Source organism: Nicotiana tabacum, chromosome 17 (assembly GCF_000715075.1).
Source record: "Nicotiana tabacum cultivar K326 chromosome 17, ASM71507v2, whole genome shotgun sequence".
Taxonomy (NCBI): domain Eukaryota; kingdom Viridiplantae; phylum Streptophyta; class Magnoliopsida; order Solanales; family Solanaceae; genus Nicotiana; species Nicotiana tabacum.
Genome location: NC_134096.1, coordinates 13,376,156 through 13,391,791, shown reverse-complemented (window position 1 = coordinate 13,391,791; position 15,636 = coordinate 13,376,156). Strand labels below are relative to the sequence as shown.

At 39.2% G+C, this 15,636-nt stretch overlaps 1 non-coding gene across 1 annotated transcript; it reads left to right on the top strand.

The window, feature by feature from the left end:
* Nucleotides 1-13,837: 13,837 nt before the first annotated feature.
* Nucleotides 13,838-13,944, top strand: LOC142172349 (small nucleolar RNA R71). The gene has a single exon (XR_012701710.1). It is a non-coding gene; the product is annotated as a small nucleolar RNA R71 (small nucleolar RNA).
* The last annotated feature ends 1,692 nt before the right edge of the window (nucleotides 13,945-15,636 follow it).

The following is a 15,636-nucleotide window of genomic DNA, read 5'->3' as shown; positions in this document are numbered from 1 at the left end:
GCTGGTAGTGCACTGAATGACGATTGGACCTTCTGATAACGGTGTGACCCATGGCCAGATGATGCACTACGGTGAACTGGACGAGCCGTCTGAGCATGTCTAAATGGACGAACCCTACCGTGCTGGAACTGACCCCTAGAAGCAATCGCAGCTGAAAAGTGAGGCCATCTATGAACCTGCTGATCCTCTCCCTGTATGTGGGAACCAACCAGATAGCATGACGGGCCAACTCTGAAAATCTCATCTCATACTGCGTCACAGATATATCAGCCTGACGAAGCTGCTCGAACTGCCTGCGCATCTCCTCTCTGCGGGACTGAGGTACGAACTTCTCCAGAAAGAGAACAGAGAACTGCTGCCAGGTAAGGGGTGTTGCACCAACCGACCTACGCATCTTGTAAGCCTCCCACCAACCGAAGGCAGCCCTAGAGAACTGAAAAGTAGTGAACGAGACCCCATTGGTCTCTAGAATACCGGCCGTACGGAGTATCCCCTGACATCTGTCCAAGAAGCCCTGCACATCCTCTCCCTCTGCACCATTAAAAGATGGAGCCTGGAGCCTCCCAAACCTCTCAAATCTATGCTGCTCATCCTCGAGCATAGCAGGAATCACATAGTCCTGAGCAGCTGCAACCGGCTGGGCTGGTGGTACCCCCGGTGTCTGGAGTCCCTGTACCACCTGCTCTAGTGTGCGGGCTGCGGGAGTCTGAGCACTCCCCCGACCTGAGAAGTGGCTGCTGCGGCCGGAACAGAGAATGCCTGAGCAAGATTGGTACACGCGGTCAGAATCTGAGCTAAGGCCTCCTGAAGGCCTGGAATCACAATAGGCACAGGTGGTGCCTGAGCTAGCCCCACAGGCTCATCCACAATTGGAGCCTGCTCCTGAACTGGGGCAACTGGTGGATCTGCAGATGCTACCCTAGCTGCAGTGCAAGCAGCACCTCTTCCCCTACCGCGACCTCAGCCTCTCGCGGCCCTGACTGGTGGTATTGGTGGCTATCCATCTTGCCCCATAGTACGCGTCCTCACCATTTGTGAGAGAATTAGAACAACAGAAATTTAGTTGCCAAAATCAAAAGATTCGCACGACAAGAATTCAAGAATATGAAGTTTCCTAATGGTTCGGCAGCCTCTCGAAGATAAGTACAGACGTCTCCGTACCGATCCACAAGATTATACTAAATCTGCTCATGACTCGTGAGACCTATGTAACCTAGGTTCTGATACCAACTTGTCACGACCCAAAAATGACCATCGTGATGGCGCCTATCGTGGGACTAGGCAAACCACAACTCAACAATTTTAACACAATAAAACACTCTTTTAGAAATAATAACGAAACTATTTATATTAAAGAAAAGCCATTTTAAAACAGAATTTAACCAAAATACAGTACAATCCATCCCAAAACCGGGGTGTCACTAAGTACATGACCGTCTAAAACCAGAATACAATCCACAACAACATCTAGAGAATAAAACTGAAAGTGCAGATAGAATAAAGAAGGGAAATCAAGGCCTGCGAATGCCATGCAACTACCTCAATAGTCCCCGAACTCTAATGCCTCAATCAGCAGCCGCCGCCGTGACCAGGAACGCCTGGATCTACACACAAGGTGCAGGGAGTAACGTGAGTACATCCAACTCAGTAAGTAATAAGTCCAAACTTTGGACTGAATGGTAGTGACGAACTCAACTGGTACAGACAAAATAGAAATAATTGTGTAGAAACGTAGGCATGCTCTCAAATCACATAGGCAACTCGAATAGTAAAGTAAAGCAGATCCGAACAATATAATGAATATAAATCTATTAACTCTACATGCCAATGCTCATACTGTAAGTGATGCACCATGATGACAGCCTCAAGTGCTCACACTCTCAATATCTCAACCACTCGGTACTATATATGGCACACACGACCCAGGGAAGATCCATCCCAGAACATACACAACACTGACTATAGGTCACCCAGTACCGAGGAAAGGCCAATCCAGCCCTGTAGAGAAGATCCATCTCTAGGTATCAAGTACTTCAGACAAGATCCATGTCCAGGGAAGATCCATCCCTCAATAATATCAACCGCGCTCACTGGGGATGTGTTACAGACTCCGGAGGGGCAGGCTCCTACAGCCCAAGCGCTATCATAAAATCAGTATAACCGTTGTGGCGTGCAGCCTGATCCCATAACTATCACTCATAATCAGGCTCTCAGCCTCACTCAGTCATTAATCTCTCCAGTCTCATTCACGGGCTCACAATATCATGAAAACTAGCCCCAAACAATGATATGATGTATCAATAAATAAGAACTGAAACTGAGATATGATATGAAATGCATGAACATGACTGATTACATAATATAAATGAAATCAGTGAGATGACAGCAAGAAACAACCACTAAGGGTCCCAACAGTACCGACATAAATCCTAAACATGATATCTAGCATGATTGACAGCTCATTTATTTTATCACAAGATGAAAACACAGATATCAACAAAATAGAGTCACTATAAAGTGCCATGGAATCAATCAGGCCACAATTCTCACAGTGCACGCTCGTACGCCCGTCACTTGGCATGTGCGTCACCTGAATACCCATCGTAAAGTACATAGTTCGGGGTTTCGAACCCTTAGAAACATGTTTGAAAGTGTTACTTACCTCAGCTGCGCAAAATCCTACTCCGAAATGCCTTTGCCTCTCGAATTAGTCTCCAAATGCCCCGAATCTAGCCACAAGCAGTACGAGATAATTAATATAGGCTAAAGGGATCAATTCCACAAGAAAACTACTAAATTATAGCCCAAAATCCGAGATCTGCTCAACCCGGCCCCCGGGTCCACGCCTCGAAATCCGACAAAAGTCACAAAACCCGAAAGCCCATTCCCTTACGAGTCTAACCATATCAAATTTATCAAAATCCGACACCATTTGGTCATCCAAATCTCCAAAATCCACTCTCTAATTTTCAAGCCCTAAACCCCCAAATTGCACTTTAAAATCTCGCTAATTAGGTGAAGAAATCAGAGGGGAATCAAGATTTTATGATAAAAAAGGAGTACAAGAAGCTTACCTCAATAATCTCCTCGAAAAACTTCTCCAAAATCGCCTAAGTTCGAGTCTCAAATAGTGAAATAAGACTAAAATCGCGAACCCTTGCTTTCAAACCTTCTGCCAAGATTTTCGCATATGCGGACTCACCGTCGCATCTGCGACGCCGCACCTGCGAAAAATCCATCGCAGGTGCAGATTCCACTTGAAACCCCAGATTCCGCTCCTGCGGCTACAAGACCGCATCTGCGCCTATCGCAGGTACGGAAATCCATCGTACACGCGGCTTAAACTCGCACCTGCGCCCAGTCGCCCGCTTTTGCGACCATCGCAGGTGCGGGAAAATCTTCGCACCTGCGACCTCTGCTCAACTCATCTTTGGACGCTTCTGCGGTTCCTTCCCCTCTTCTGCGGGCTTGCACCTGCGGTGCCCACTACACAGGTACGGTCACACCAGTAGCAACAACACTTCAGCTGCTTCATCAACTAAAAAATCAAGTCCGTTAACCATCCGAAATCAACCCGAGGCCTCCGGGACCTCAACCAAACATACCAACTAGTCATATAACCCAATGCGAACTTAGGCGAACCTTCAAATCACCCAAAATAATATCAACACACAGATTACACCCGGATTCAAGCCTAAAGAACTTCTAAACTTCCAAATTCCACAAACGACAACGAAACCTATCAAACCACATCCGATTGACCTCAAATTTTGCACACAGGTCCTAAATGACGTCACGAACCTACTCCAAATTCTCGGAAAACAAATCCGACCCCAATATCAAAATTTCCACTGCCGGCCAAATTCGTCACAATTCCAACTTTCGCCAATTCAAGCCTAATTCTAATACGGACCTTTAAATCACATTCCGAACATGCTCCTAAGTCCAAAATCACCCAACCGTGCTAACGGAACTCTATTCCGGAGTTGTCTTCACACAGTTCTAACTACGGTCAAAATCTTAAGACTTAAGCTTCCGTTTTAGGGACTATGTATCCCAAAATACTCCAAAACAAAAAACAAGATCTCCCGGCAAGTCACATAAATAGAAATAGACACGGAAAAAGTAAAAAATAGGGGATCAGGGATATTACTCTCAAAACGACCGGCCGAGTCATTACGTACCACTTGGAATAATTCCAATAAAAAAATATATGAAATAACATGATAGCTATCACGAGATAAAAGTGATGCTTCATCATACTTCGGAAAGAGAGTTATCCTAGTCCTGTCCACACATCACATGTCACACCTCATCCTAAAACACATAAAGAAACTAGAACCTTGAAGAGGGTTCCCTAATGGCTGAGTACACCACGATGTTACTCAATAAGTATCGTAGACTCTCTCTAACTTAAGTTCTTGGGACAAACTTTTTATAAAAATAATGCACCAATATTTGATATAAAACGATAAGTAATTTTATCAATTCATGTTCTTTATCATTTTAAATAAAAGACAAGTGAAATATAACCTACAATATAAACTTTTAAAATATTTATATCAATCCAAGATTTTGAATAAAAATATACAAAATCATTCTATTTGCGTTACGTCATTGAAATCACTTTCGGCTCTTTAGGCCTAAACATAAGAAAATTATTCTTTACATTTCACCGGGAGCACTATACCGACACCGACATAAGAACAAGGTCAACTAGGTGATCTACCTAGCGGCAAGTATCATATACCCTACTTGCTCAGGTCGTCTCATCGCAGTGTCGCACGAATTGACTCAGCCATGCTACTATAACACATTTGCCCCACTTGGGGGACTTATCCCACAAACCTCGGCTTAGCCATGGAATGTGTCCCTACACCGGCACATGTGGTTTCATGGTAACAAACTCAACATACAAACCAATCTCGGTGGTCTCCACTAGTAACTCCTAAAGCATTTGATATTCTAAAATAGATTCATAGAATAATATCCTCGAAGGATCTATTTTATGAAATCATAAAAGTAATAGACAATCTAAACCATTTGAATAAAATCATATAAACAACCTTTTATATGTTAAAACCTTTAGCAATTAAACATCAATCTTTAAAAGATACCACAAGTGTTATTCATTTATCAAGTTTCAAAAGAAATACTTTTCATGAAAACTTATCTTTAGCACTCAAATATCTATACTTTTATCAATACGTAAGTTTTGATAAAACTTATAACATTTGCCTTAAGTGTCATTTTGCCAACAAGATTTAAAATAAAATTTAATAAAACAACATGACACTGCATATGCAGTATAATATTTTAGTACATGGAGACATCCGCACTCGTTTGTCCCCACAGGCACGGAAGCACATTTGCAAACAACTTAAGTATTAACTTGAAACATGCTTTTAGAGAAAATCTCTCAAGAATAGTAAGTTTTAATCAACTTACCTCCAGTCGCTTTCCAAATCTTACCACAAAAGCTCAACGAATATACATATACGAGCTCACATATATAAATAATGTGCCGCAACAATACAACCCAAACCAACTAAGTGTCTAACACTTAGGTCCAATTTTACAAGTTTCACAATAATACTTATTTCACTATTTGAAGGTCAATCCTTGAATTTTAACTCCAATTCATCCATTGAAGGTGTTATAGAATCTTGTCATTCCATTAGAAGCTCAAAACAACATCATTCAATCAAACCCAACAATATTCATCTTCTCTATCAACAAAATTTTTAATTTCAAGACTAGCTTTCAAGGGTTTCATGAGTAGATCCTTAAATATAAATCTTTCTTTATAAATATGCTCTACTGAATTTATGAAGAATAATATATAAGATTGGAGTGAATGGATTACCTTTTTGACAAACCCAAAAATCTCAAAACTTGTGTTCTTGAGTTGCTTTTGAGAAATTCTTCAAGAATCTATGAATTCCATGTAGTTAATGTATTAGAAGATGAAATTGATGAACCAAATCTACCAAAATACTCACTAATTACTAACCTCAATGTGGCACCCATGGTAGAAACTCCCTCCTTTCTAAACCTTTAAGAATTGGTCCAAAATAAAAATGATGTCACTCAATACGTTAGTCATTTGCTTCTCATTCTAACTCCCACTATTATTTCTTAATCCTTGGACCAGCTACATCTCTTCTTCATTTATCATGTCACTCAATTTCATGGTTTCTATACTTGAGTTCAACTATACAAATGTAAAACACGTGCTGCTATACAGTTTTAGCATTTATGCCATTGTTTATCCAATTCAATCTCTCTTGTCTCCCCATATCACTACAACATCTATCTCATTGTCACTCAACACCTAGGCCTTTGTAATTTAGCATTTTCCCGTTACTTCTTGATTCTTTGATCCATTTTACTTATACATCAAATTCCTGCGATTAGTAATTATTATTGGAAAACAGGACCGTTAAAGATTGGGGCCTAAAGCACTTGCCTTATGGCTTGTGTATCTGATTGTAAAAGGTATGACCGCACGTAATCCAAGAGAATTTTATGAGTGTCTCACCCTAGTGCCAATCTCAATTTTGCCTAACATCTATTTGGCAAGTGGAATCAGCCCCACACAGATGACGACGAATATCCGGATAATCAGGCCTGCGAAGAAACCTATGAAATTGCTTGTGGGAGTGCGTGAATCCCATAACCATGTTGTTCACATGTGAGGAAAAAGGAATCATCTTACCCCGAATCTCCACCTTATACACAACATCCAAATTTCCCTCTGGCTGTGAGTTGGCATAAAACTCTTTAACCATATTCATGTTTACCGTATCACCAGAACGGAACACGCTCTCAAAACTCATAGCCTGAATGTTCTGATAGATCAAGGAATACTTGCGGGCCAACTTTCTATCATCAATGCCAACCTGCGGCTCTGGAGCTACAATTGGCACAAATGTCCGAAACCAATGGCGAGCATGTACTGGCATAGCCCGGATGCCAAACCTACAGTCCGGGATCACATCCGCCTCCGGATCAATCTGCTCTATCTCTTCATCCACCTAAGCAGTAGGTTTGCCCGCTTGCCGACTCTACGACTGCTAGAGGAAACTCCTGAAGAGCCTGTGTTAGCACGCTTGCTTGCACAATGAGACTTTGTACCTGCACAAGACGAATACAGTTAGCTACAACACTTAGAAAAAAATACCAGACCAAAAGGAGGTAACCACCCTATACTTATGTTGTTGGCATGTTCACACGTAACAATGTATACTGAGGACTCAGACTACCCCTTAAAATCAACTAAACGCGTCTTTACCAACTCACCCGAATCACCTAAATTCTACTACAACAATAATATAATGACTACACTACACCTTGCTAAACACAAAACCAAGAAGTTATACTACCGATTACGAAAAATAAAAATCAAAAAGTTGTACTAATTGACTACTAACAAAAAAAAGAAGTTACACTATAAAAATTATACAAGTATATGGCATGAATTGGACACTTAATTAGCATTAGACTCACAATAACATGGGATATGCAATCAATTAGCACTCTGGGCTAACCCATCAAAATTGCAAGTATTAGAATATTATAGCCCACCCCACACTTCAAATTTATCATCAATTACATTGTTCAAGACATATCACTAAATTCTTTGCTCAAAATTTTCACTTTGTGTAATTGGGGCATTTTATCAAACATGTAATAGGAACTAGTTGGTAGTCAAAATTTCAAACTCAAATTAGGGAAGAACCACCCAAGTACTTACCAACCACACAAATCAACAACAACCATAACACCCCATAACATAGCAATAGCAGAAAATGCACGACTATTTAAAAAAGAGCCACAGATTTTCGTCCATAATGCATCCCACACCAAATTTCATCAAAAAATAGTCAAACATCACTCACACTAACCAAATTTCACCCATAACAAGAAGAGATAAGCAAATCCAACCATATGCAAGCATAATTTCGGTCATAATAATATAATCTTACTAAAAATCTACAAATTAATAACTACGAGGGTTTAGAAGAATAGACTAAAACTAACTAAGGAGAGAAGAGAAGAAGACTTAACTTGAAGATTGAGGGAGATGGGAGGATGGAGTTTGCAAGAATATTAGGAGGGTGAGAGAAATTGGTGTGAGTTAGAGTGAAAGGAAAGAAGAGAGAATGAAAGACTAAGGAAAAAGAGAGGGGGGAGGGGGACACATTCAAAACTAGGGAAAAAATTGATTTTTTTCTTCCTTTTTAAATTTTTTTTATATATATGACCGAAAATATTCACTATCGTGCCGCGGGGGTGTGGCGCCCCACGTGCCACAGTTGTGATGTTTATGAAAGGGGCCAAAATTGTCAAGGTCACCTGTATGTCCTAGCGCGGCGCAACAAGCCAATTTTCTTGGAGTTTTGTCTCGCTTTGCTATTTTGCTTGCTAGGTTACTCCCAAACTCTGTTTTGCTCTTTTTTCTGTCTCATTCATGGGGGGAGGGGGACACATTCAAAACTAGGGAAAAAATTAATTTTTTTCTTCCTTTTTAAAAAAACTTATATATATGACCGAAAATATTCACTACCGCGCCGCGGGGGTGTGGCGCCCCACGTGCCGCAGTTGTGATGTTTATGAAAGGGGCCAAAATTGTCAGGGTCACCTGTATGTCCTAGCGCGGCGCAACAAGCCACTTTTCTCGGAGTTTTGTCTCGCTTTGCAATTTTGCTTGCTAGGTTACTCCCAAACTCTGTTTTGCTCTTTTTTCTGTCCCATTCATGGGGGAGGGGGAACATTCAAAACTAGGGAAAAAATTGATTTTTTTCTTCCTTTTTTAAAAAAATTTATATATATGACCGAATATATTCACTACCGTGCCGCGGGGGTGTGGCGCCCCACGTGCTGCAGTTGTGATGTTTATGAAAGGGGCCAAAATTGTCAGGTCACCTGTATGTCCTAGCGCGGCGCAACAAGCTAATTTTCTCGGAGTTTTGTCTCGCTTTGCTAATTTGCTTGCTAGGTTACTCCCAAACTCTGTTTTGCTCTTTTTTCTGTCCCATTCATGCCAATACATGCCCCTACAATCACCACCACTTCTAAAATACAAATAATACTAGTCTATTATAAATTAACTATTCTACAAAAGCAAGATTAGAAGTAGTTCTGAGTTATAGTCGTTAGCTTGACTCCGTCACTTAGGATCATTTGATCACAATGCTAGAGGATTTCTTATCAAGTCTTCCAACAAAGTATGGTTTCAACCAGTGCCCATTCACCTTAAAACTTTCCATTTCTTCTTCATTTTGAATTTCAATCGCACCATATGGCGAGACATGTTTTACCACATACGATTCCCTCCACCTTGGCTTGAATTTTTTGGGAAATAATCTAAGTCTGCTATTGTATAGCATAATTTTATCCCCTTCATGAAACTCTTTTGGCTTAATAAAATGATCATGCCACCTCTTCACCTTCTTTTTTAAAAAATTATGTATTTTCATACGTGTCCAATCTTAATTCCTCCAACTCATTCATCTTCGATAACCTATGTTCACCTGCAAGACGAAGATCAAGATTAAGAAACTTAATTTCCAATAAGCTTTGTGTTCTATCACAATAGATAAATGACATAATTTTCCATAGACTAACTTGAATGGTGAAGTCCCTATGGTTATTTTGAATGCAGTTCTGTATACTCATAAAGTTTCATCCAACTTTATAGACCTATCCTTATGAGAAGAACTAACCATTTTTTCAAGAATTCATTTAAGCTCACAGTTAGCCACTTTAACTTGCCCACTAGTTTGGGCATGGCACACGTTTTTTATTTTATGAGTTACCCCCATACTTAGCGAACAATGCAACAAACTGCTTGTTCACAAAGTAAGACCTATTGTCACTAATAATGACTCAAGGTGTCCCAAAGTGCATAAATATATTCTTCTATAAGAATTTGTACACCATACGAGCATCACTGGTCCTAGTAGGGATTGTGTTGAACCATTTAGAGACGTAGTAAATGTCTACTAGGAAGTACTCATAGGAATGAGACTATGGGAATGGACCCATGAAGTCAATGCCCCAAACATCAAAAAGTTTACATACCAGAATGGAGTTGAGTGGCATCTCATCCCTCTTACTAATGTTACATGCCCTTTGACACTTGTCACATGCAGCTACATATGCCCGTGCGTCTTTGTACAAAGTAGGCCAATATAAATCGGCTTCCATGACCTTTGCTGCAGTGCGATTTCCACCATAGTGCCCTCCAGCTGCTCCATCATGACAATGAGATAAAATACTTGCCATTTTTCATGCTGGTACACATCTTCAAATCACACAATCTACACACAATTTAAACAAAAATGGGTCATTCCAAAAATAACTTTTTACCTTACCTTTTAGATTCCTTCTTTGATCACGAGAGAGGTCACAAGGTAATCATCCACTAGCCAAAAAGTTTGCTACATCATCATACCATAATGGTCTCATCGAAGACTGCATCAATGGAGAAAATATGCTCATCAGGGAACTCTTCCCTTATTTCCACTGTGTGTATAGGAGGTTTCTAAAGTCGAGATAAATGATTTGCGACTTAATTCTTAGTGCCCTTTCAATCCTTGATCTCAAGGTCAAAATCTTGAAGCAACAAAACCCACCGCATCAGACATGGCTTAGACTCCTTCTTACTCAGAAAATATTTTAAAGTTGAGTGATCAGTATGCACAATCACCTTACTTCCCACTAAAAATGATCTAAACTTGTCAAAAGCAAAGACAACAACATAGAACACCTCTCTGTAGTAGCATAATTCACTTGAGTATCATTTAAAGTTTGACTTACATAACAGATAATCCTAGCGGTTTTATCCTTCCTTTGTCCCAAAACTGCTCCACATCTATATCACTAGCATCACACACTATTTCACATGGCTGGCTCCAATCAGGTGTAACCATAATATGAGCACTAACAAATTTTTCCTTAATCAGTTCGAAGGCCCTTAGACACTCCACAGTAAACATAAACTTGATATCATTTGCTAGCAATGCAGTCAATGACTAGGTAATGCTTGAAAAATTCTTGATCAACCTCCTATAAACCCATCATGTTCCAAGAAAATCCTTGTGCTTTTCACGGAAGTCAGTGGTGGAAGTCTAGCAATCACATCAATCTTTGCTCTGTAAACTTCAATATCATTCGCAGTCACTTTGTGTCCTAGAATAATTTTTGCTCTTACCATGAAGTGACACTTGTTCTAGTTAAGTGCCAGGTGAGTGACTTCACAACATTTGAGAACAAGTTCCAAGTTCTTCAAGCAGTCATCAAAATCATAAGCAAATAGAGCGAAGTCATCCATGAACACCTCCAACCATTTCTCATTCAAATATGAGAAGATAAACATCACACACCTCTGAAAAGTGGTCGGTGTATTACGTAACCCAAAAGGCATCCTCCGATAAGCAAAAATTCATGTGGGACAGGTGAAAGTGGTCTTCTCAACATCTTAAGGGGCAATGTGTATTTGATTGTATCCTAAGTACCCATCCAAGAACAGTAACATCCATGTCCAACCACCTTCTTGAGCATCTAATCAATAAAGGAAAGTGAGAAGTGATCTTTCCTTGTTGCATCATTCAACTTCCTATAATCGATGCAAATTCTCTATCCAGTGGCTATTCTTTTAGGGGTAGACTCATTATCTTCATTCTTCACTACTGTCATACCCTATTTATTAGGTAAAACTTGTATAGGGATAATCCATTGGCTATCAGAGAAGGGGAAAATCACTCCCGCATCTAGCAATTTGATGATCTCTTTTTGCACTACCTCTTTTAAATTTTTGTTCATCTTGCATTGAGGTTGCACTAATGGCTTGCTATTTTCTTCCAATAAAATTTTGTGCATGCAAATGGCTGGATTGATTTTCTGAATGTCAGTTATGGTCCAACCAATCGCTTTTTTGTACTTCCTTAGCATGTCCACCAGCTTTTGTTCATGTTTACCTGTCAAGTAAGCATAAATAATTATAGAAAAATTATTAGTCTCAAGAAAAGCATATTTCAAGTGAGTGGGGAAGACTTTCAATTCCACACGGTGCTTAGACGCCTCATTCTTGAGTTTTCCCTCATATACGACTTGATTCTCAGTCTCAAGAACTTTAGCCTCTTTCTTGATTTCTGTATCTTCATCCTCTACTGTGCTAGATTGAGTGATACACCTTTATAGAGAATCACCTACGAGCTTGTCAATCTTGTATTGTTTTAGCATACTCCCCAAAAACATCAAACTTGAAGCACGAGTAAGTAGATGCCTCATCACTAGGATACTTCATTATTCTTTTTATCTAGAACACCACCTTCTCATTTCTCACTCTGAGCATGAGCCGCCTCTCATAAATATCAAGAATTGCTCTGCCCATGCAGAGAAATGACCTCCATAGAATTAGAGACACATCCTTATTCACTTCCATGTTCATCAGAAAAATATCAACACGGATACAAACTTGTCCACCCATACTAGAATATCTTTAACTATTCTCTCATGTATGATGGTTGTCTGGACAGCTAGTTGCAAGGACAGTGGTATAGACTTGATCACTCCAAACTCACCTTCAAGTTTTTTGAAAACAGAAAAAGACATTAGATTTATAAATGCACTAGAAGCACATAAGGCCTTGTCAAATTTCTCACTCCCCAAAGAGCATGGTATGGTAAAGCTTCCTGGATCTCCTCACTTTTGAAGAGTTTTATTTTGCATTATGCCACTACATAGGGCATTTATCTTGATCACTGTTGTTTCCTCTAACTCTTTTTGCTAGATAAGATCTCCTTTAAGAACTTAGAATATGTGGTGGTATGAGTGAGCACCTCTGTGAAAGGATGTTCGCGTATTATTGTTTGAGCATCTTCAATAATCGCCCAAAGCACTTGTCTAGTTTTTTCGGCTTCATCTTTTGAGGGAATGATAGAACTGACATGTATCTAATATCTTTAACCTCCTTTTTCCTATCACTACTCTTGCTCTTTTTCTCCTCAATTACTTTTGTGTGCTTGCCCCCACCTCGGATCTAGTTTTCCAACCAGATCTATCAATATTTTTCTTCTTCTCACAGATACAACTTTGATTATTTCTTTCGGGTTCTTCTCTGTGTCAGATGTTAGAGTCCTAGGGATACTCTCATATAACAAGTTAGAAATTTGTCCCACTTGTCTCTCCAAGTTTTTAATAGCGGTACTGGGAGAATCAAACCTCTCATCAGACTTTTTGATGAACACTTTCATGTGGTCTTCCATACTTGACTGATTAGACTTTGGTAGCTGGTATTGTTTCCTTTGCTGATTCTAAAAACCTATAGGTTGTTATCCTAGGGTCTAGGATTATTCTGCTGCCACGAGTTTAAACTCCCATTTGGCGAGCTCCATGAAAAATCTGGGTGTCTCTGACCCATAGAATTGAAGTTATTACAACCTTGGTAATTTTCTCTATTATAGTTCCCCACAGTATTAACCTCCTCAGCTGAAGCCTGACACTCATGAGTTGGGTGTCCCATTCCACAAAAATCACATGCTGCTCGCTCTGGTCCTTAGCTAAGGCCAACTTCCCAATTTTCTTTGCCATGGTGTCTAGCTGAGATTGGATAGACATGTTAGAGTCCACTTAGAATGCCCCAACTGATTTTCTTCTTACGTTTCTCTCACCTGCCCATTGGTTAGCATCTTCAGATAATCCATCAAAGATCAAAACAATGCCCTTTTGGGTTTTCTTCACTATTGGACCTCCGATTGCATTACTCAGAGTTCTTTGTGAGGAAGGTATCAGTCCATCCCAAGAATCATGGAGTTACATCCACAATTCGATTTTGTTATGGTGACGCGTTTTCACTATATCCTTAAATCTTTCCCATGCTTCAAAGACCATTTTATTATCCTTCTATCAAAAGCTATGGATCTCTTATCTAAATTTATCCATTTTTGTAGATAAGAAATATTTGTCTAGAAACTTCTTCGTCATGTCTTCCCATGTTTTGATAGACCCTGTTGGTAAGTTTTGTAGCCAATGCTTTGAATTATCCTTCAGTGAAAAGGGAAATACCCTTAAATAAATGGCATCTTTTGACACTATGTTGTACTGGAAGTTGTTCATGATTTCTTCAAAATCTATAAGATGAGTGTTTTGATATTCATTAACCTTGTCTCTGAAGGCATAGTTAATTTGGATGGTTTGAAGTAGACCTTGATTCAGCTCAAAATTATTTGTTGCGATGGGTGGAGTTCTAACACTTGACAATCCCTGATTGTAGACTATTTTAGCATAGTCTCCCAATGATCTACTAGGCCTAGGTCCCACAATTTCAAATGCATCTTCAAACAAAGGTCGGTTCATGTTAACTCTTTGTCCTCCTTTCATGTCAATTGTTTCATCAGCTCTTAGAGGTTTTTACGCAATTGCCCATATGACTGCTTCCTGTTATCGGCCTGCTTCTTATGCAGCCAAATCAACTACATCATCGCCATTTCTAGCCGTATTCTCTTGGGTCGAAGACTGCCCCAAGAAAGTTTCTGTGAATTCTCTCTCTTTTCTTAGTTGTCGTAGGCGTTTCTCCAATTCCATGTCGTCTAGAATTATTTCCTTTGCAGAGGATCGAGTCATACACCAGAGAAATTAAATTTGTTATCTACAAAAGGTTGAGAAAACATGAATACAAGAAAATAAAATTAGTTCCTGAATTAGAACCAAAAACTATTTGGAACACTATTGATTGCCAATCCCCGGCAACGATGCCAAAATTTGACGAGTGCAGAACCAACGTGTAAAACTGAAGCTCACTAGTTAAAGATAGTATTGTAAAATTATCGTCTGCATATGGATTGGATTTAAATAATATTCAAATAAGTCATGGCTTACTATTATTCAGGAAGATTAACAATTGATTTTAAGTGATTACTAATTAAAATTAATTACTAAATTAAAATTACAACTAATTAAACTTGATCACAGAGAGTGAGAGTTGAACTTAAGTAGATTTTAAACAATATGAGAAATAAGGGTCACACCAGGATAGGTGTAAGATAGCTATTCGGGATCTAACTCTGGTTGAATTCACTTCTAATATTATAATAATTCTCATAAATTCACTCAATGATTAGCTTAAACCTGAGGTCAAGATTCCTCTCTTGATTAAATTTGAACTCTACAAAATAAACTAATATGAAGTACTGTAAAGATATGGAAGAATACGTTAATGGACTAGTCTTTTGGAAAACGTCTTTCGAATATTCTCCTAACTTAATTTAATCAATAATTCAAGAAGCTCTCTCAATTACTTAGAAAAATAACAAAATTAAACCAAGCCAAATAATGCAAAGATAATTACCAAAATATTTCTCTTTCGATTAAATAAATCGGTGAATAAATTTACAACCAATTCAAATGTCCATAAATGTATTCACACAATTGAACCAGAATTAACTCCACAAATATAAATCAAAATACCATATCCGTCAAACGATAGAGTAAACTACTCCATAAAAATGAAAATCGTAATCTAAAAAAGGTTCAAAGACATATAACATCAACGTTAATGATTCGATATAAACTCCCATATTGCACGTATTGTTGGTTGAAAACTTGATGAAATCCTGTGTCTCCTTGCCT